This window comes from Canis lupus, chromosome 7 (genome assembly GCF_048164855.1).
Source record: "Canis lupus baileyi chromosome 7, mCanLup2.hap1, whole genome shotgun sequence".
Lineage (NCBI taxonomy): Eukaryota > Metazoa > Chordata > Mammalia > Carnivora > Canidae > Canis > Canis lupus.
In genome coordinates, this window is record NC_132844.1 from 11756315 (window position 1) to 11777963 (window position 21649).

At 33.0% G+C, this 21649-nt stretch overlaps 1 pseudogene; it reads right to left on the reverse strand.

Moving 5' to 3' along the window:
- Positions 1–2439: 2439 nt before the first annotated feature.
- On the reverse strand, positions 2440–5476 carry LOC140636373 (endophilin-A1 pseudogene; annotated as a pseudogene).
- Between the last annotated feature and the right edge of the window lie 16173 nt (positions 5477–21649).

A 21649-nucleotide genomic window follows, 5' to 3' on the forward strand; every position in this document is an offset into this window, starting at 1 on the left:
GAAATTTTAGTTGGCCGGAAATCTGGAATATTGTTTACATTTGCTTTGTTCTTCATAAGCTCCAACTTTATAGAGTATGTTCCATTTTAAATTAAGTGTTGACTTAAGTTTTATTGTAGTATTTATCAAATATCTGCGGGGTTTTACCCAAAGGAGACTGGATTTCTCCTAACCTATATCCAAATATTTTGATCAAAAAAATAAGAAGTGTGTGTGTGTGTGTGTGTGTGAATTTGTGTGCATGTACACATGTCCCATCATGTGTGTGAATGTGTGTGCATACATGCAAGAGGAAACCATTTCCATATGTGGTAGATTTATCATAATGAAATAAGAAACCTAGCAAAGCAGTAACAGAAGGAGACAATAAGAACTCATAATACTTAGTATGTCAGTACAGTGCTGGTATTAGGAATTAAAATAGCCTCAGGATAGACAATTCATTTGCAGTAGAATAATTTGTTGCAAGAACTATTTAGCAAAATATCTAGAAAGAAGCATTTTAGTAGTGCAGTGGCTATTTTTGTACAATGGTTTACTTAGGATATCCCCTTTGTAATCATAAAGCCATATAAATACACAACAGCACAGTAGTGAGTACTCACAGATTTTCAGATGAGTTAAAATTTCAGGGCGGTAGGTTCACATCTAATATGAGAAACATGATTATCAATGCTTTTGTCATAGAGTTTATGAAGAATAAATGAAATATTATACATAAAAAGACCACCAAAATCAGGTTGACGAGTGCCTGTTGAGTTTGAAATAAATCTCTTGAAGCTGTTCTTTCAAAAATTTGCAAAATATGTAAGCTTAAAAATTGAATAATTAAAATAGCTGTATCATTAGAAACATGATTATTGAAGTTTATTAGTAAGACATAACATCTGCACTTTAAGAATTAACCTCTGAGGGGTTATACCTGTAAATAGAGAATAATCAAAACATTATCACTAAGATTAGAAATAATCAAATGGATCCAGAAAGAAACAGAACTATGAGAACTAAAAAAAGAGAATTTTAATCAGAATGAAGGAAATTTCTGGCTTCACTTGTCTGTAATGGCTGCAAAACGTGTTGCTCCCTAGGTGGTGGAAAAAAAGAGTAGTAGAAGAGTATCACACTTTGCATGCTAAAGTCACTAGAGGTAAACATATAAAGTTAATAAAGTTAATAAAAAGCGTGTGTGTGCTCTATAATCAGTTTTAGGAAAAATCAATTATTGTCAATTATTGTGCCCTTGCTTCCAAATACATTGCTGCCCCCATATGCAGAGTGTAAAGTTGCCAGAGTTTGACAAAAGATGTCAGAAGCCCATTAGCTGGAAGAGAGACTTCTTAACCCAGTCACACATGCTATTATAAGGACATACCTATGGTACTTTACTAAGTATAGAAATTCATACACAAATACATATGCATAATTAAATATTAGTACATATTCTTCATTATGCAATGCTTGCTTATTGTTATTTAATACTATGTGTCCTTAGATAATTCTAAATTAAAATGACCTTCTAAATTGTTAAAGAGACATATCTGAACTATGTACTTCAAAGCAAGTGTTCTTGGTTTTGCTATTACTCTGATACCATAAAGCCCTTAAATGTATACTTTGCATGTGGCTGTGTGGTTTTTGTCTGTATCTGCATGAAAACAAATACATGTATGTATGTTGAATTGCCAGACACAGAAAAAAATGTAGTTCTTAATTTCAATTGTTTTTATATTTCCATTTGAAGACCAGTATGGAGTTATGTTACTATGACAGCAGTTTTCATTATAAGCATATATCTATTCTGAAATGAAGACATGTGAAATTCAAATGTTCAATTGCTTGTTCCACTAATATCTTTAATAAGGCAAATTCAGATTTTAAGTACACATAAGTCCACCTTCCTAAGGAAATATATCCTAAACCATATTTACGTATATTAATTGACTTCCTTGTTACAAATGTTAATTGTTGTTTTGTTGTCTTAAAACATAACTATTAATTTTCCTATGTACAAATAAATATAATACTCTACTTAAATTATTAAAGAAAAATATTTTTGAAGATTTTTTTAATTTACAAGATCGCAGAGAGAGGCAGAGGCAGAGGGAAAAACAGGCTTCCCACAGGGAGTCCAATGCAGGACTCAATCCAGGATCCCGGGATCATACCCTGAACCTAAGGCAGATCTCAAGCGCTAAGCCATCCAGGCATCCCAAGAAAAATATTTTTGATATGTCATAATAGGTTTGACTTAGGGGTTGAAATATTTTATGATCGGAAAATTAGAATATGCTATTTCCAATAAAGGCTGGGAGAAGAGTAGAGAGATAGATGAAGTAAAGATATATTTAACAATGAGGATAATACTTTATTTCAATGTTAGTATCAAAAATATAATTTCAGGGATTTTCTTTTTGAATTAAAGAGAATTAACATGAATACTTATATTTTTAGGACAAAAAATATATTCCCCGTAGGCTGAGGTGAAGCTTGTCTTATTCTTTCTTCCAATCTGAGGGTAAGTTGCTTAGGATCTGGCCTGTCCACTTATGGTACTCCAGTTGGGCTTGGAAGAGTGCAGAAAGCTGGCTCACCTGTTGAACATGCTCAGCAACTTTTTGAGACTCACCAAATTTCTCACAATCCTCCTGGAGCTCTTCATTTGGAATCTTGCCTTGTCTTTTCTTCTCATAATCCAAGTCCAGGCTTCAACCATCCAACCTCTATAGATGATGCTGAATTTCCCTCAGCTCTCTGCCAAGAAAGTTCTGAAGAAGGTCAATGAAGTTCCACTTCACTTCCATGACCAAAGAGTCTTAAACCCCCAAGAGATTTTGAATGGCTTCTCCACCTTACCAAGTGCTAGGTAAAAGTTACAATCATCTCTAAACTTTTTTCCAAACTTGAGCATGGCCTCTGCCAGCAGCACTTCTGCCTGGATATACCATGGCTTTTTCTCCTGGCTGCAGATTTTTGACATGGTGTTGGTCATTTAGCTCTAGAAGCTGGGTTTGCTTGAAGGTATTCCGTTGTTTTGATAATTATTTCCATCACAGACCTGATGGTGACTCCAACTTTCCTCTCCATCTCTTTGAAGTCATCATCTAACTTGGTTCCTTCTATCCCTCCAAACTTCTCACTCACTTCTGAGTGGCTTTGTGGAATCACTTCTTCAGCCTGGGCACTGCCTACTGACAAGGTGTGAGAAGACACGTGGATGTGGACTGCTATGGGTGTGGGTGTGGCTACGGGTGCCTGTAGAGGCTGTGGAGGAGCTGGGCAGGAAGGCTGAGCAGGGCCTTGCCATTGCTCATGCCCTACCATAGTTGTGGGCATGGGGAACAGAGTGGCATGAGACTTTGATCAATTTTAAGTTTTAGAAAAGATAATATTTTTGTATTTATTTTATGATATAAACTTATGCAGAATTATCTAAATTTATGTATGCACAAAAGTTCAATATTTGTTGAGTTTCTACCACAGTCTAGGAACAGTCTGAGTAATTTACATATAAGATCTTATTTAGGGATCCCTGGGTGGCGCAGCTGTTTGGTGCCTGCCTTTGGCCCAGGGCGCGATCCTGGAGACCCGGGATGGAATCCCATGTCGGGCTCCCGGTGCATGGAGCCTGCTTCTCCCTCGGCCTGTGTCTCTGCCTCTTTCTCTCTCTCTCTCTGTGAGTATGGTAAATAAATAAAGATTTAAAAAAAAAAAGATCTTATTTAATATTCATAATAATATATGGTTGGTTGTAATAAATAGGATTTATAGGTATAGTAATTGAAGCTATGAAAATTAAGTAACTTCTCCATGTCACAGGTAGAAAATGAAGAAACTAAGAGACAAGCCCAGGGCTGTATGACTATAAACTCTGTTTCATTTTATTTGTCTATAAGAGACAATAACTTTCTTTTAAAAATTGCTGGAGGAGATATCTAATTATAAGATACTCATGTCTGATTATAATTTAGAAAGTCACAAAAGACCATAGCTCTGGTAGCAATAAGAAAGGACAAGATATACTTGAAAATAATGTATTTGTTTCAAGTTATTTAAAAACTGTATAGATGGCTGTCAACCTTTTAAAAGAAATAGGTAAGCAATTTAGCCAGCAAAATAAAGTTTATTAGGAAATAACAGAGGAATTACAATTTAATTACAATTACAAGCAAACTGTGGTGAACTATAGGCAAGTCTAGAGAACAGAGGAGAGCTTCCTTTTATAGATGAAAAGAGGAAGTTGAGACAGGTTCTTTTAAATAAAAGTTCATTGGAAGAAAATGACAGTTGGAAGTGGTGGTGCCCTCTCATTGGGTGCAGGCCAGGGCAGCTGACTATTGCAGCGCATCTATAGCCTGCTATTGCCCTGAGAGTAAATCTTCCCTCTTTCTGCTGGACTATGCGAACTACACCAAATGTTATGTGCTTGACAGCTCTCCTTTCATGGCTTCCTGACTCCAATTTTGAGTTAGGTTTCCTTAACATATTCTCATATGGCTAATAAATTAAGTTCCAGAGATGGATGAGCCATTGGTAGGGGAATCAAACCTTGCAGCCACTTTAAAGTCCAGGAGTAATTTCCTGGTCTGGGTAAAAAGGGAAGGAGGAGTGGGTTAGACACAGGCATACATATGTTATTGAGATGATGAGAAAATACTTGAAGTGTTAATACTAGCATAGTTTGTATGATGCATTCTGAACAAACCCAAATGCAAAAATTAATTTATCAAGAAAAATTAAAAAGAACAAAATTGTAGATCTAAGCCCAGTTATGTCAACTTTTACATAAAATAGAGAATGAAGACTGCAATTGAAAGATAAAATTGTCAGATTGAATTAAAAGCAAGATCCACATTAAATATAGACACATATTAGAAATAGAGACCTAGAAAGATTGACAAAGGAGAAAAATAATTACACTGTATCAAATAGTAAGTACATAAAAAATTATGTCACTGTATCAATGTTAGATAAAATAGACTTTCAATAATGGAGTATTACCATAGATAGAAAGGGAAATTTTATAATGAAAGGTCAATTTATCAGGCAGACAATAATCAATAATATATGTTTGTTTGGCTAGTACTAGAGCTTCATAGTAAATACAAAGATAAACACTTAAGTAGAATGAGAAATAAAACCCACAATCATTGCTGAAGATTTTAACATGCTTCTCTCATTATTTGATTGAAAAAAGTGGAAAATATGAGGTAAAGTTACATACCACTATCAACATTCTTGGTTTCATTGAGTCTTACAGACATTTCACCCCAAAATTGCATAATAAATATTTTCAAGTTCACATGGACTGTTCCCAAAGATGGACTATATGCTGGCCAATAAAGCAATTCTTGATATTTTCAGAAAACTGAATAAAAATAAAAATGATTCTTACTAAAATGTCTAGAAAAGCCACAAATGTTATTAGCTAAACAACACATTTATAACTAACCCGTTGTTCAAAAAGGAATACATGCATTCTTCAAAAATTGCAAACTGTTTATACTAAATGTACTAAATGTTAAAGATAATATATAAACTTATAAAGTAATCACATAGAAATAAATTTACACTAACATTAGAAATCAAGAAATTAAGACATAGCCAAATGGTAGAGATATTTTTTAAGAAGTTGGTTCTTTTAAACAATTAATTTAAAAAGTATACCATCTAACAAGTTAGTATAAAAAAATAAAAGAAACACAAATTACTAATAATGTGAATGAAATAGAAATATGGATCCTTCAGATTTTAAATATAAGCAAAGGAAATTTTATAAATAACTTTAAATCAATAAATTTGACAAGTTAGAATATATTGACATAGTCACTGAAAGCAATTTATCAAAATTAATCCCCCCCAAAAAATCAGAATAGCCTAATGTAAAAAATAAAATAATGCATTTTAAAAGCAGCTACAACAAAATGTCTTTCAAAAAAAACTCCAGGAGGGGAGTGTTTTTGTTTTTAACAATAAATTTATTTTTTATTGGTGTTCAATTTGCCAACATACAGAATGACACTCAGTGCTCATCCTGTTAAGTGCCCCCCTCAGTGCCCACCACCCAGTCACCCTCACCCCTCGCCCTCCTCCCCTTCCACCACCCCTAGTTCGTTTCCCAGAGTTAGGAGTCTTCCATGTGAGGGGAGTGTTTAATTATAAATTCTAACAATCATTAAAACAAACAAACTCTACAAACCTTAAAAGTTTAGAGAGTAGTTTTCTACTTGTTTATTGAAGCCAAGCAACATTGAGTTCAAAGTCAATGAAGGCATGATAAGAATAAAGTACATATAACAATCCCCCATAACATCATGCATAAATCCTTTACTTAAACATTATCTAATCAGATCCATCAAGAAATAAAAATAATAATACATCATAATTAACTGGGTCTTCATCCTACAAATACAGATAAAATACTAAACAAATCTTAGCAAAACAAATCTGACAACATATAAAAAGGATAATACAGTATAACCAAGCTAAGTTTATTCTGTGAGTATGAAATTGTTTTAAAATTAACCAAACTTAATTTATGTTAATATAAACATAAAGAAAAATATTTGAAAATAAAACAATGGAAGTTAATATATATCCCAAAGAGAAAAAAAAGAAAAAAACAACTTCAATAGAGGCAGAAAAAAGCCTTTGACAACTTTTTAATACCCATGCTTGATAAAAACTATCAGCAAACTAGAAATGTAAAATGATTCTGAAATATAATAAAGGGCACATACAAAATACTTACATTTAACATCAAACATAAATCATGAAATATTAGACCCTTTCCCTCTAAGATCAAGAACCAGGTAAGACTGTCCACTCTTATCACTTCTATTCACCATCGTACCTACAGCTCCTGTCCATGCCATAAGTCATGAAAAAGCAATAAAAGACACAAAAATTGCAGAGATAGAAAACAGATTTTATCCACAAAAAGCAAAATTGTTCATGTAGAAAATCCTAAAGAATCTATAATCAGAGTACTAGAACTAATAAGTAAATTTATCCAGGTCACAGGTAAAATTCAATATACAAACTACATACATCTTAGTATATAATTTTTTAAAGATTTTATTTATTCATGAAAGACACACAGAGAGAGAGAGAGGCAGAGACACAGGCAGAAGGAGAAGCAGGCTCCATGCAGGGAGCCCCACATGGGATTCAATCCTGGGACCCCAGGACCACGCCCTGTGCCAAAGGCAGGCGCTAAACTGCTGAGCCACCCAGGGATCCCCTGCATCTTAGTATATTAACAGTAGTTGTATTTATGCATACAAACAACAATTTATTTACAATAGTGACAAAAATAAAATGCAGATTAATTTAACAAAATATGTGAAATATCTCTCCATTGAAAATTACAAAATATTGTTAAGATTTATAATGTCCATGGATTAGTTGATGGAATATTGTTAAAAACTCAATTATTTGTAAATTGATGTGCAGGTTTAATATTAGCAATTCCAAACTAAATTTCTGAGGGCCTTTTTAAAAGAAATAAGTTTGAGTGCTTTTAAAGTATATATGAAAATGTGAAAAGCTAAGGGTCATGAACGAGTCCTAAACTAGAAGAACAATAGTTAGACCAACTCTACTTGACTTCAATACTTAATATAACCTAACAATTATTGAAACAGTATGGTATTTAAATATAAAATTATTTACATGCTTTTATAATTCATTGATTTCCCACATATGCATTAAATAACCTAATGGAGGGGATGTCTGGATGGCTCAGCCGTTAAGCTCTGCTTTCAGCTCAGGGCCTGATCCTGGAGTTCAGGGATTGAGTCCTACATTGGGTTCCCTGAGGGGAGTCTGCTTCTCTCTCTGCCTATGTCTCTGCCTCTCTCTCTCGTGAATAAATAAATAAAATCCTTAAAAATAAATAAATAAATAACCTAATGAAGGAGGAAAATCTTTTCAGTGATTGGTGCTAGAACTAGATGACCATATTAAAATTAATGAATCTCAACCCCTATCTCACATGATACAAAAAATTAGTTTAAAATACCATAAATAAAACATAACTAAAAATACAAGTCTCCTAGAAGAAAATATGTGGGGATTATCTTCTCAACTATGTGCATAGGGAAAAATTTCTCAAGACACAGAAATAATAATGAAATAAAATAAAATGGTAAGTGAAACTTTAAAAAAAGGAAAAAACTTGTAATCAAAAGACAATATTAAGGGTATTTTTTTAAGATTCATTTATTTATTTAAAAAGAGAAAGAGAGAGAGTAGGGGAAGGGGCAGAGGGAGACAATCTTCAAGCAGACTCCCAGTTGCATGGAGCTGGACACAGGGCTCAGTCTGGGGCTTGATCTCACAACTCATGAGATCATGACCTGAGCAAAAGTTAAGTTGGATACTTAACCGACTGAGCCACCCAGGTGTCTCAACAACATGACGAGTATTAAAAAAATGTTTTTGTTGTCTACCATGAAAACCATTTGTAATAGCTCTAATAGTCAATTTACAGAATTGGTAAATATTGAGGGCTATAAACCTTGATTCTTCCCTGTAATAGAGGATAAGGGTTATAACAAAATAATGTTTAACTATATTAAATCTTCAGTTCAAATGGTTATCTTTATTCTAAAAAACTAGATATATTTCATTAAAAATCTAGCAGAATCTAGACCAAAAATGTTAATAAGATTATTAATAGTGCCAATTATTTTATTTCTATTTCCTAAAAATCTTCAATCAGACTTGAATATCTGTCTAATTGTTAGAATACTCTTCCTGATTTTAATCTATGCAATACCAATCCACTATAGTTTATAAATGTTTAACTTCATGCCTGGTACTCAGAGTAAAATGTGCTTTTACTCCTCCTGTAAATTTCCATTGTCAGAAATACATTAACCTCTCCAAAACTGCCAGGAAGAGCTATGATGATGAAGGGTATTTATTTTGCAATTATATGCAACAAACTCTACTAGATAAAAAAAATAGTAAACAGTTCATGATATATAGGCTATGTTTATCTAGAGGGGCTTTCTATTTTTCAGAATCATTAATTTAGAACTGTCCATTTCTTACAAAATACCAAATTAATTTGTTAATTAAATGTTACCTTCAAATTCAAAATAGTAACAAGGAAGGAAGGGAAGAGATCATACAGTGGTCATGTCAAGCTTGTTTGTTTTTCATAGGAATTCAATGTAAAAACCTTTAGTATAATGAAGTGACTATAGCTTGGACAGTGAAACAGACTGCTATTAGCCAAACTACACCAGTTATGTCACCTTAGGCAAGTTATTTAGCTTCCCTGTTGCCATTTCAAATCTATAAAATGTGAAAATAATAGCACCTATCTCATACATCTCTTGAGAGGATTAAATGCATTAATGTAGGTCACGATTTTGGAATAGTGCCTGACACAGAGCAAGTATCATCAAATGATTTTTCTTTTTCTTTTAGTTATAAAAATGTATGAAAGTTTTGGTATATTTGCAATATGTGTAAGGAAAAAAATCTACATTTAGAGAGCCTAAATTTTATCTTAAAGACCTTGGCTACTCCAATCAAATCACAAGTGAAGATTAAATATACTAGATTTAATTACTTAACACAATTTAGTAATTTTTACATAAGAAGAAAATAAAGTAGTAATGTTAAAATGGAGAAAACAATGTTCATATAAATAAAACAATAACCAAGTTCATCCAATAAAGAATATGTAAAATTCACACAGTCTCATAATTGTTATAGCCCAAATATATTGGACATTATCTTAATTTTAATTTTGGGAATTAGTTTTGTCATGCAAAAAAATAATTTTGTGTTTATCTTTCCCAAGTTTACTCAGACACAGCAAAAATATGTTTTAGAAATCAAATCCAAACAATGTGTTTTACAAGGTATTTCCATGTAGATATATATATAAAACTGAGGCCAAAAATAGTTATATTTCATATTTGAAACAAAAATATATATGAAGAGAAGATATTAATCAGTGTAGGCATGGTTATTGATGGAAAAGTGTAATATCATTTTCACTATGGGAGACATTTTGTGATTCTCCCCCTGCAATTCATTACAACAGGCTTTAAAGAGTTGAAGTATGGCAAGGGGCAATGAATACCATTTAAACGGAAGTGATTTCAGTTCAACAATAGGCAGAATGATATCACACATGGCAACAATGACTTCAGTTACTCTGCTAATGTGTATAATCACTCAATTTGAGATAGTAAGATCACTTGTCAGAGAGTTTTGGAGGGTTTCACATGCTTAGACCAGAGTAGGATTTTGCTAGAAACCACAAATATCCTTTAAAGTAGTTTATTCTATAAATTTGGTCTAACAATTTACACAGTTATATTGCTAACATGACTATCACTTATTTTAGGGAATATGCCTTAGCATGTTTACTGACAAGTATAATGTCTCATTTCTGTTCTTACTACAAATTAGTAGAAATGAACTACATAGATATGTATTGAGGCTATTACTGTTAAATAAGATTAAAGTTTTACTTGTGTATTTATTTGTGTAAATACACAAGGGCCATCTAAGTACAGTATGTGTGCATGTATACATATGCACATATATATGCACACATATACATATATGTATATATATACAGTATGTGTGCATATATATTATATATATATATTCCCTACACACTACCAAGTGTACATATATATAATCCCTACCCTATAATTCCTATAATAAGAAGAAATTTACTACTATACATCTATATCCTAATCTTTCCATAATCAAAAATGTATACAAGGGCTTCTCTTAGTCATTCTTTTGAACTTTTTGACTTCTTGTAACCCACATTTGATGCCCTTTTTAATTGTTATTAAACAATCAAAATCCTTATAAAAAAAGAAAGCAAAGGAGCATAGTAAATAAAAAAAATTAATCAACAAATTAGACTTTTACATAACACAAAATGGTCTTGCCACATGATTATCTTAGATAAATCCTTTATAACATCATCTTGGGGGTAAAAATAGCAAGGAGACAACTATAACAACATAAAGTTCTACGTCAACAATTTATATAAAGATAATGCCATCTGAATGTTCCTAAATTCTCTCATGAAACATAAAGCTCCCAAAATATGCTATTTTCTCCTAAAGGAAGGTAAATACCGTAAAAAACAAACTATTGACATTTTCCTTCTATCATTTATATTATTCTCCTTTTTGTTGTTGTTTCAAGTTTTAATTAAATTCTAGATAGTTAACCTGTAGTGTAATACTAGTTTCAGGAGTAGAATTCAATGATTCATCACTTACATGTAACATCTAGTGCTCTTTACAACAAATGCCCTCCTAATATCCATCATTTATTTAGCCCATTACCCCACCCATTTTCACTGAAGCCACCCTCAGTTTGTTCTTTATGGTTAAGAGTCTTTCATGGTTTGCTTCCCTCTTGTTTTTTCCCTTCTCCTATGTTCATGTGTTTATTTATTTTTTTTATTTTTAAGAGTTTATTTATTTATTCATGAGAGACACAGAGAGAGAGAACCAGAGACAGGCAGAGGTTAGAAGCAGGTTCCCTGCAGGGAGCCTGATGTGGGACTTGATTCCAGGACTCCAGGATCACGACCTGAGCCAAAGACAGATGCTCAACCACTGAGCCACCCAGGTGCCCCTGTTCATCCTGTTTTGTTTCTTAAATTACACATATGAGTGAGATCATATGGTACTTCTCTTTGACGGACTTATTTTGCTTAGCATGATATACTCTAGCTCCATCAACACCATTGCAAATGACAAGATTTCATTCTTTTTTATGGTTGAGTAATATTCCAATTACATTATATTGGTATAATATACTCTATTGTATCCATTATATTTATAATATAATAGTATAATATAATGTAATATATACATATATATATTATGGTTTCAAGGTATATGCTTATCTCTAAACTCATCAATTGTAGTCATTAAATATGTACAGCTTTTTATATGTCAATACATACATCAATAAAGTATTTTTAAAAGATTTATTTATTTATTTGAGAGAGGGAGAGAGGGTGGAGGAGCATATAGAGAGGGAGAGAGAATCTTAAGGAGACTCCACACTGAGCATAGAGCCCAAGGCAGAGCTTGATCCCAGGACCCTGAGGTCATGACCTGAGCTGAAACCTATTCCATACTCAACTGACTATGCCACCCAGGTGCCCCTAAAGTGTTTTTTTTTTTAAGATAAACATGACTTTATACTCACTGAGGTCATTGGATACTGAAAGGTAAGACGTGTTAATAGGAAATTGCAATAAAAAGTAATAAGGAGCATGCAATGAGGAGGTAGCTTGTTGTTTAAAAAGAGCAAATGGAATGAATAGCTTTCTCTTTGCTCCCATATCCAATTCCCACTGATATGATAGAAAGATTTTTAAAAATCTATATAAGTATTGGATTGGAGCCATGAGTGAATGTGGGAATTTAAATTATTTCTCGAAAACACTAAGAAGTTAGAGGAGAGAGGAAGAGGAACCAAACAAAGAAACCCAAAGTCCAATCTAAATTTAAAAAGATTTCTAAGAAATTGAACATTCTTGTCAGCAGAGTCCAGAAAAAATTCCAAGCGTAAAGACAACAACAATAATAACAACTGCAACAAGCAAGACAAGGTGCAGAATTAACACAACGGGATAAATATTAGGATAACTAAACTACCACCTGAAAAGGCATCTGGCCAATCACGCTTTCCTCATCAGGAACATATAAAGTTGCAAGTTGGAAATTTATCCTGTAATAAATAAAAAAATTAGATCTAGAAATAAAAATGGTAAATTAGAAAAGTTCAAATATCTCAGTTTGGAGACTGAATTGACAAACTATGGTATACCTACAAAATGGAGTATTTTCAGCAAGAAATAAATACAAAATGCTAAATCTATCAACATGACAAATCTCAAAAACACATTTGATGGAAAAAAGAACAAAGAATACATATGAAGTTATAGACTAGTTAAATTAATCTGTGATAAAATCACCAGTAGAGTGGCCACTTTGTGATGATGGGGAAATTGGGGAAGAAGGGGCTTGAGTGACATTTCTGAGGTGATATAAATGTATATAAGAGTGTCAGTCACATAGGCATATGCATTTCTAAAACTGATTGAACTGTACACTTAAGATTTGTGTGTTTTGGGATGCCTAGATGACTCAGAGGTTAAGCATCTGCCTTCAGCTCAGGGCATGATCCTGGAGTCCTGGGATCATGTTTTAATATCAGAGTATTCTTAAATGTATATACTTTGTATAATATTTTGAGTTTTGAAAAAAAAGGCTATATTTGACACATCAGAACAGGTATACGGTATATTTTATTTTAATTTTTCTTTGTACTAAGAACCTGTAATCATTTATATGTGTAAACAGATATTTGAGGTAGTGCCAGCAACATAGTTTTGATTTATAATATCCATTCATTCAATGCATAACAGTGTTTTAGATGAGGTTTTCATATAACATGCATGACTCAAGTATGAGAGGTAACATGCATCTGAAGATAAAATAATAAAGTTCTGGGCAGCCTGGGTAGCTCAGTGGTGTAGCGCCTGCCTTTGGCCCAGGGCAGGATCCTAAAGACCTGGGATCGAGTCCCACATCAGGCTCCCTGCATGGAGCCTGCTTCTCCTCCCTCTGCCTTTGTCTTGACACTCTCTCTCTCTCTCAATCTCTCTCTCTCCCCCTGTGTGTGTCTCATGACTAAATAAACAAAATCTTAAAAAAAAAAGATTTGTGTGTTTTACTGTATTTCACTTACACCTCAATAGAAAAAAGAATAATAAATGCATTTTTAAATATGCAAAAAATTGGAAACTGATCAATTTAATCATGATATCTTTAAAAAAAATTGATAATTTTACTTAGCAACATAAAAATGAACTAAAGAAAGAAAATAGTAACAAGTTTAAGAAGCAATAGGAAGAAATAAATTCTAGTTAAGATTGAACAAATGTTGGGACGCCTGGGTAGCTCAGCAGTTGAGCCTCTGCCTTCAGCTCAGGGCATGATCCTGGAGTCCCAGAATCGAGTCCCACATTGGCTCCCTGTATGGAGCCTGCCTCTCCTCCCTCTGCCTATGTCTCTTCCTCTCTCTGTGTGTGTCTCTCACACAGAATAAATAAATATTCTGAGAATAAATAAATAAAATCTTTTATTTTTTTTAAAAGATTGAATAATGTAGTTCTTACAATGAAATTTTATGATACTGTTGTGACACATTACAAAGAAGATGCTGTAGTCATTAAAATTGTGTACACCGAACAGTTATGGTCATCAAATTACAAAGAAAAATTATGTAATGAGGTTTTTTAGACAAAATCAATGGGAGGCATTAATCATTAAGTCTGTATAATATTTTAAAAATACACTTATTTTTCAAGACCTGTAAATAATTGGACCTTGTATTAAGCCAAAAATCTTAATAATTTCCCAAACAATACAAATACCATATAACATAATCATGGAATACAGAAGTCTTCCCCAAGCAAAATGCAAAATCTCTTCAGAAGTCTTTTTTTTTTTTTTTTTAATTTTCATTTATTTATGATAGTCACAGAGAGAGAGAGAGGCGCAGAGACACAGGCAGAGGGAGAAGCAGGCTCCATGCACCGGGAGCCCGATGTGGGATTTGATCCCGATTCTCCAGGATCCCGCCCTGGGCCAAAGGCAGGCGCCAAACCGCTGCGCCACCCAGGGATCCTCTTCAAAAGTCTTGAAGGAAAATTAAAACCATCTTCCTGAGAAAAGACATTATAAACTAAGTTAAGTGACAAGCCAGAATGGTAGGATACCATTGCATTTTCTATATACAATAAACAAAATGTACTACCACTAATCTATGAGGAACTTCCATAGATCAGTAAAAAATGATATGCTAAATAATAAAAATAGAAATAAATGATGAAAAGTATAAAAAAATCAATGCTGAAAAAATATATTTCCTAGAGATATATTAAAATATGATTAATTTTATGCCAAAAAATCTGATCTTCAAGATTTTCTTGGCTATTCTTAGCCCTTTAATCTGCAATATTAATTTTAGAATTAATGTGTTGAGTTCCACAGATTATATAATTATGTTTGGATTGAATTTGATTTATGGATAACTTAGTATAATGTGCAAATTATTGACAACTGTAGTATGTTAAGGCTTTATGTTTAGTCAGGCTTTTTTTAGGACAGTGAAGAAAATTTCTTATTTTTATTCATATATTTTTTTTTACTTTTTGTATATTATTTGTCTAGACTTTTTAACTTACCATTTTATAGATTTTTTAAATTATTTTTGGTTAGTGCTTAGTTGACTTGAGATTTATTGCTAGGTGATCATACATAATATGTAATTAATAATAACTATTTTCATTTCTAGCTTATTAATCTCATTTATTTATCTTATTTTATTGCATTAGCAATAAATGAATAGTAGAACAATGATGAATAGTAATAGTAGTAAGAGCCATTGTTGCTTTGATACTGACTTTAATAGGAATGTACCAGATGTTTGGTAGTATAGAGATTTAAGTTAATCTTCTATTTTTTCATTCATAAATACCTTAAAGAAGATATGAGTATCACGTTTTAATATCAGAATATATATATTTTGAATTTTGAAAAAAAAAGGCTATATTTGACACATCAGAACAGGTATACGGTATATTTTATTTTAATTTTTCTTTGTACTAAGAACCTGTCATCATTTATATGTGTAAACAGATATTTGAGGTAGTGCCAGCAATATAGTTTTGATTTATAATATCCATTCATTTTATGCATAACAGTGTTTTAGTTGAGGTTTTCATATAACATGCATGACTCAAGTATGAGAGGTAATATTCATCTGAAGATAAAATAATAGAGTTTTGATCATACAAAGAAAATTTTAATAAAAACATTATGTCTTAAATCTCTGTATATAATACTACACTAAAAACTATATTGGCAGATATGATTCTTACTGGGGTAGCAAAAGCAATTATATAGAATAATACAAACAAAGCATTGTGGAAAGTTATTGTGTTTCCATGAGTCAGAGATATTATGATGTCAATTTCTTGTGTTTGTGTTGTATACATTTATTGAATTATTGGTTCTTAATATTAAAATACTATTTATTAGTAGTTAGTTATTAATGTTGACATATTAATAATTTTAACGATGAATATTAAAATAATTGTGTGTCATTAAAGAACAACATGTTTAAAGAGGCAGATATATATTTATTTATTTGAGAAGCAGTTGTTCCTCCAAGTATAAAAGAACTATAATGGATATATTTTTATCGATGCAAATGTAAAACTGAAGGAAGAGAGAAAGGTAAAATCAGAAATACCATTGGTTACTGCTCTGAGGGCTCCAAATTCTACTAAAAAATGAGCAAAGGTATGGTAGCATTATCCTTAAACATGGAGCTATACTTTCCTTATAAATGTGTATTATAAGTATCTTTTTAAAAGCTTAAAAGACAAGTCAAAAACTGATAAATATGAAAATACATGTATCCCCCACTTTTCAAAAAGTCACATTATACCACTTGGCCTTTACAAAAGACCTACCTTAGGGGCACCTGGGTGGCTCAGCCGGTTAAACATCCAACTCTTGACCTCAGCTTAGGTCTTGATCTCAAAGTTGTGAGAGTTCAAGCCTGGCCTTGGGCTCTACTCTGGGTGTGGAACCTACTTAAAACAAACAAAAAAACCCTACTTTATTTTTTACTTTAAGGGTAAAAGTCAAAAAACAAAAATTCAGAGTTTGTTTTGCATTATAGAGGAAGCACCTACCCCAAGTTATGAGACTGGCACCACCTAACTCTTTCCCTGGGAACTACACACAGCCTCTCAGCATCAAGCTGCCAGAGCTTTGTATAGTATCCCTGAGCATATGTGGTTTATCTTGATTTATTTTGTGCATCTGTTAGCAAGATGTGTCCTAAAGGATCAGAAAAGCCTAAGAGAGGTTAGCTTTGGCTCTGGGAATGCTCAAAACTTTCTCCATGTAAATTAATGGTAATTGCTTCTTCACTTTACACCATTTCAGCTTACAAGAGGTTCTGTAAGAACATTCCACTCAAGATAGTGGGGAAAACTTTTAGTACAGAAAGTTTAGTATTCAGAACAATTGTAACAAATCAACACAGAAAATAATATAAAAAACCAAATAGGAAATCACGCAAAAGTGACAGGCACTTCATGGATTAAAAACAGGGATATAAATTTTTATTAGTTTAGTTCATATTTGCATGCAGGTTTCATGTGTATCAATAATGGATGATCAGAATTAAAAATATATTTGCTGGTATATCCATAATGAATGGTATTATAAATACAAATAGCATGATTTATACTATTTTATTGTTTCTTAAGGGGATCCCTGGGTGGCGCAGCGGTTTAGCGTCTGCCTTTGGCCCAGGGCGCGATCCTGGAGACACCGGATCGAATCCCACGTCAGGCTCCCTGCATGGAGCCTGCTTCTCCCTCTGCCTATGTCTCTGCCTCTCTCTCTGTCTCTCTCTGTGACTATCATAAATAAAATAAAATAAAATAAAACCTTTAAAAAAAAAAAAAAGAAAACTATTTGAAGTATTCACTTCTCAGTAGAAGACTAAAAAACAGAAAGCCAGGCTGACCAAAAATGAACTCTACTGAATCAGGAAACCATTATGATATTTTTTTCCACAGAAAATCTAATGAAAGTTTCTTTCATATTAACCAAAATGAGAAAATTTTAAAAATAATGATTGAAAGAATTAATTTAACTTCATAGAAGAATATAAGAAAAGACAGAACATTAAGTTGTATTTTTTCTAAATAAGTTACTTTAAATAATTGTAAAATATTCCATCAGGGATCATATTAAGGAAGATTTTTACAAGATTCCAGATAATGCCCCCTATTTTAGTCACTTCAGATTTGACAGGTGTCCTGTGTTAAGCCAGAGACATAGGAGGATGGATTCAGGGACAAAAACTCCAGATTTCAGTGTGAACGTGATGAGTTTGAGGTTCCTTCCTAACATCCAAAGAGTGTGTCTAATGCATAGTTGAAAATTTCATTCCCAAACCTAGGAGATGCTGTGATGCAAAGATACATTTTGGAGGAGTTAAAAAATGGATGAAAATTGAGGTCATGGAAATCAATGAGACAGGAAAAATTTATAGTATTAAGATGACTTAGAAAATACATTTAAGAAAAACAAATCAAAGTTTGGGAAAGAAAAAGGTGCCTTTTCTTTCTTATTTTCATCTTTCTTTTCTTTCTTTCTTCTTTCTTTCTTTCTTTCTTTCTTTCTTTCTTTCTTTCTTTCTTTCTTTCAGATTTACTTATTTATTTTAAAGATGGGGAGAGTCAGAGGAAGACAAAGAGAGAGTCTTAAGCAGGCTCCAGGCTGAGCCTGGAGCCCCACACAGGGCTGATCTCACCAGCCTGAGATCATAACCTGATCCAAAACTAAGACTTCCACACTTAACCAACTTTACCACGTAGGTGCCCGTGGTGTGTGTGTGTGTGTGGGGGGGGGGGGGTGGATTTAAAAAAAAAAAAAGGTTTCTGGGTGCCTAGGTGGCTCAGTTGGTTGAGCATGTGCCTTCGGCTCAGGTCACGATCCCGGAGTCCTGGGATCGAGTCCTACATCAGGCTCCCTGCTCTGCTCCATGGGGAGACTGCCTTTCCCTCTCCCTCCCTCTCTCTGTCACTCATGAATAAATAAATAAATATTTTAAAAAAATGTTTCTACAAGAGTGGCCAGAGATGTAAGAAGAGTGAGTGGTGTGTGTTTATGTGTGTCTTCTCACCTGAAGCAAAAGAAAAGCAGTGCATGTGACATGACCAGTATACTAAACGGTACCATGAAGCAAAGTGGCTCTAAAACAAAGGAGGGGTTTTGACAGCTTGCCAGATAGGCCCCAGGTAACAGGTAAGTTATCTAGGGAGGGACAGTATTTACTTTTTTTCATCCATGAAACAATCTGAATATTTTCAAATACTTACAAAAAGATCCAGAAGACAGGAAGTGAATAAAAGATAAGAGTGTGCTACTAAAGAAATCCCTGGGAAGACAGAAGAGCATTGAATCAAGGCAGAGATGAGGAAATTAGATTTTAGTTGCAAGAGAAACTCTTATCCATGTATGTATCTTTTCTTTTCTTTCTTTTATCTTTTTTTTTTTTTTTGCCTTTTTGAAGAAGTTGATCCAGTTCCTATGTAATGCATTTTATTTTCTGTCTGAAGTGAGAAGAAAGGTCATCTGAGAGTGAAGGATTAAACTGCATTTAGTGGGATTGGGAAAGGAGTGAAAGAGCTAGTGTGGGGAATAGAAAATGAACCTCAGTAGGGGACTTAAAAGGACTTCCAGGTGGTGGTAAAGTCTGGTTTGATACCATGGTCTCCAAAATATAATGAAGGAAGGCAGACCCCAAGTCCATCCCCTGCACATATGTGAGCAGTGAGTACTGAGAGCAGAGATCATTTCTTTATTTAGTTGCAATATGGTCCTGCATTAAACTGCACTGTTACTTTTTAAATTATCCACCAGGCATTCACAATATCCAAATGGCATTACCATCTGAAAGTGGGAAAAAATTTAAAAAACAAATAAAAGCTATTTCTATCAGCAAATACATATATAAATGTCATAAAGTTTCCTTTTCACTTTTTAAAAACTCAATTCTCCCCTTAAGAGCTTGTGCCATTCCCAAATCCTTATAGAATAGTTGCTATATTTGTTTACTTACTATTCACTTTCAATTATGTGTATATAAAAATATTCCCAGACGTATCACATTTACAAGGATACCTGGGAATAGACCAACCTTTATCTTCTTATGTGTTTAGACATTTTGGTATGCATAGGCTTTCCAGCTTTCAACAGTCTTTTTTGTAGACTCTAGTTGCATAGTCATGTTTTACCCAAATATTTTCCTATTAGAAAGTTTTGTAATCTTAGCGTCTGTCCAATTAAAAAAAAAAAAACCTCCTGTGTTACAATTTGCTGTACTTGTACATCAAAACTACAGTATGTAAAAAGGATCTGCATAATTAAAAACAAATTAGTTGTTCTATTAAACTACTGGAATGTGAAGTTTAGATAGGTGATACAAATAACATCTTGCTATATAAACATTTCCGGAAAACAAAGTATTTACTTCTTTTAACTTCAAGTGAAGATATCAGAATGAAGAATAAGAAAGAAAGCTTCTCACTGAATTTTCCATTTATAGTGTACAAATTTAAATTTAAAATCCCCAGTAGATAGATTTAGATAAAATTCACAGTAAATAGAAGCAAATTGTGGTTTTGAGTTGAAAATCAAGATGAAGATGTACCATTGCAAAATAAGCATTGGAAATGCACAAAAACAACAATAAAATATGTATATTGTAATTGACGGTATATCACAACAAATATGATCTTCAGAATTAAGCTCTTCAGATATAGTTGCACTAAAAAGTAAAATAAGTGTTCTCACATTCAGAGGTTCCCCAAAACAGTTTCACAGAACATTTATTTATATGCATAATTTAAGGAACTATAGAAGTCAAATGACATAAGTGGTATAAGAATTGTGGTTAAAATACTCATAAAAATATTTCCTAAGAGTTCAATATTTAATTATTTGATTCACCAAATAAGTCAGTGTCTGCAGGATTTCACAGTAGATAACAACAATAAAAATCTGAAAGTCAATGTTATGTTGAACACATTCCAGATCCACTTGAAAACTTAGACAACACATTCCAGATCCACTTGAAAACTTAGACTTATCTTTTAAACCAGATAATTAAACAACCAACTTTTAGATTGTAGCTTCCCTCCAAAATACTTTGTTCATTCATTTAATCTGTCATTATCAACCTACATATATGGACCACTGAAGATGGAACTATCGAGAGCAGTTCTTACTCATGTATTGTACCCTAATCCTTGCAGGAACATATACTCTGTAATAACAAAACAAGTTTCATAGTAGAGATTTGTACACAGATGTGAGGAGAAGTGTTCATAGTAGATTTAGAATACAGTATCATTTACAGTAAGACTAAGAGAACTTTCCAGAATGGGTTATATTCGTCTGTACTTTAAGAGTCAGCCACCTGAGGAGATGGAAAGAGAAGAATATAGAATATGTAATGCTACAGGGACAGAAAAGTATGTTGATAAGGTATCCTTCGTTAGCTATAAATACGGGTAGCATCTGAGGAAACTCCATTGACTGGTGATGAACAAATTTGAAGTATCAAATTCTTGTTCATTCAAAAACAAAAATCTAAAAAACTAGAGTGTATTTTTAATTTTGAAATGATCATAGTACACAAAAATTTGCAAAGACAGTAGAGAGAGTCCTGTTTATGTATCTCCCTACTTCTTCCAATAATCACATCTTACATCACTGTAGTACAAAAAGAAAATCAATAATGTTAGACTACAGATTTTATTCATATCTCACACTTCTTGCATGCACTCATTTGTGTCTGTGTGTGTGTAATTCAGTGAAATTTTACCACATCTACATTTGTTTTAACACCACTGCACAACCAAAGAAACTTCCTTGCACTATCGCTTTGTAATTGTACGAACCCCACTCTTGCTAAACTGACTGTTTACATTAACAGCCAGTCTGTTCTCCATCCCCATGTTGGCTCAAAATCTTACATA